The sequence below is a fragment of the Berghia stephanieae genome, chromosome 7, assembly GCF_034508935.2.
Source record: "Berghia stephanieae isolate SIO BIC M18660-M18661 chromosome 7, UCSD_Bste_1.3, whole genome shotgun sequence".
NCBI lineage: Eukaryota > Metazoa > Mollusca > Gastropoda > Nudibranchia > Aeolidiidae > Berghia > Berghia stephanieae.
This window is the reverse complement of record NC_088366.1, coordinates 36,332,759-36,335,258: the sequence shown is the minus strand read 5'-3', so window position 1 is coordinate 36,335,258 and position 2,500 is coordinate 36,332,759.

The following is a 2,500-nucleotide window of genomic DNA, read 5'->3' as shown; positions in this document are numbered from 1 at the left end:
TCAACATCATCACTACCGATCGTCACACGCTTTAAGTCGTTTTTATTTTTTACACCAAACACCTGTTCTCTCGTTTTTTCATTTAATTCAAGCTGATTTTGTTCACACCAATCGGTAACTTTATCTTTTAATAAGCCAAGATTAGCAGTATCATCTGCATATTTCACTATAAAACAATTTTCAAAGGATGGTCTGCAGTCGTTCGTGTATAAGATGTACAGGATTGGGGAACTCACTCAGCCTTGGGGACATCCGTTCGACAACGTTCTTTTGTTGGAGATATTTTCACCCAAATTTACGCATTGCGGTCCAAGGGTCAGAAACTCTTTATAAGATTTAATAAGGTAGTTTGGAATATCCATGTTGCACAACTTTTGAAGCATAATATCTGTGTTCATGGCATTAAATGCTGACGAAAAGTCGACATACAGGATTCTTGCGTAATTCGAGGGCGTTTGGTCAAGGTGTTTTGAGATTGAATTTGTGGCGGTTAAAAGTGCGTCTTCTACACTAAGATGTTGCTGGTAAGCAAATTGGTACGGATCTAGCAATTGCTGGTCCACACATTTTTGTAGGAGCTCACATTTTATAACTTTTTCTAAACATTTCATTACAAGCGATATAAGCGCCACTGGACGGAAGTCGTTCAATACGGTTGGGCAACGCTCTTTTGGAACTGGAACGACAATCGATGTTTTCCAAAGTACTGGCACTGATTGTTCATCGATTGACCTTTGAAGTATGTAGTTTTGTATAAGGTATAGCCAGTTGTTGGTGACAGTTTTTTCAAAATAGTTCCGGTAATGTTGTCTGGTCCTGGTGCTTTATGTTCTTTACATCGCCGGAAGAGGGAGCTTACAGTTTCTTCAACATCTGGAGGTGGCTCATTGTCATTTGACAAACCGTTGTGCACAGATGGGAGCCTGTCAAAACGACAGTAAAAATCATTTAATTTGTTGACATCAGTTATCGGTTTTCCTTGTGAGAATATTCGTTTCTTTTGGTCTACTCCTCCCATTTGCTTTATCATCTCCCATGCTTTCCTTGCGCAGCCTGATCTCAGTTGTCGCTCCATTTTGTTTTTGTATTCAACCTTTTCTTCTTTTATTGTATTTCTGATCTCCTTTCCCTTTTCAAATTCTAGTTTAATGTCACCACTCATATAGGCAATTTTCTTTTCGTTGAGTATATATTTAAGTCGCTTTGTAACCCATGGCTTATTGTTAGGAAATATCCTAATTTCTTTTTTTTTTCCACGCATAAATCCATACAAAATGCAATATAACATGTCACAGTTTCCGTCCATTAATCAATACTGTCTCCTTCTACCATTAATGTCTCCCACCGAGTACAGTCAAAACAGCCGTTCAATCGTTGGATTGCCTCTTGAGTCCAGATAAGGCGATATACTACAATTGGTTTCTCACTTTTTAATTTAAAGATATACGTCGGTACTAGGTGAATTGTATTATGATCAGATGTGGCTATCGGTTGTTTTTGTAGCGCTTTGTAGGCGTTCTTTATATTGCTATAGCACAGATCAAGCGTGTTGTTTCCTCGTGTTTTGCAGGTGACGAACTGTTCTAGTCCAGCTATGGGCAGCTGACAGTGATTAAAATCACCAACAATAATAAATGGACTGTCCGGGTGGCGTAGTAGTAATGACAATACATGCTCATTTATTAATTGGTATGCTTTATCAATTTTTGCGCGATATGGAATATAAACATTAACAATGGTCACAACCCGAAACTCCCGAGGCAAGTAGTGTGGACGTAGAGACATAGAAAGTAGTTCAATATCAGGAGTGTCGATTTGATCTTTTATATTTACAATTTTACACCATCTATCATTCACGTATATGCATAGACCTCCCCCTTTGTTTTTCCCTAATGACGTGTCTCTATCCTTTCTGTACAAAGTAAAATTTGCCAAATCAATACTACTATCGGTGTCCATAGACGAAAGCCATGTTTCCGTAAGACAAATAATGCATGCATTTTTATAATCATAATCAAACTTGGAGAGAGCCGTGAGGGTGTCTATCTTATTACGAAGAGATCTAACATTGGAAAGTATTATTGAAGGGAGTGGTGGTTTAGATCCTCGTCTATGAAGTCGGTATTTCACGCCTCCTCTTTTGTCCCTTTTCCTTTTCCCGTTCAGTTTCTTTATTATTTCATTGTGGGACAAACGGCTCTCGGTGGTATTGAAAGTAATGATGGCTTAAGTCGAAGAAGGTCGTCTCACATTTTGTTTTCCTTGAGTTGATATTGGTAGAAGAAAATTTTGAGCAGAAGTGTACAATCTGAAGTACAAGTAATATTATTTTTGTAATTCTAAATCATCATACCACGCTTAATATAATAGTAAGCGAAAAATAGGTCTTTAATCAACAAATCGCGAAATAAGATGAAAATAGCGGTGCAATTTTGTGTCGGAAGTAAACATAGCCGCCACCATTTCGAATTCCTTGAGACATAAACATTGATACGAACGA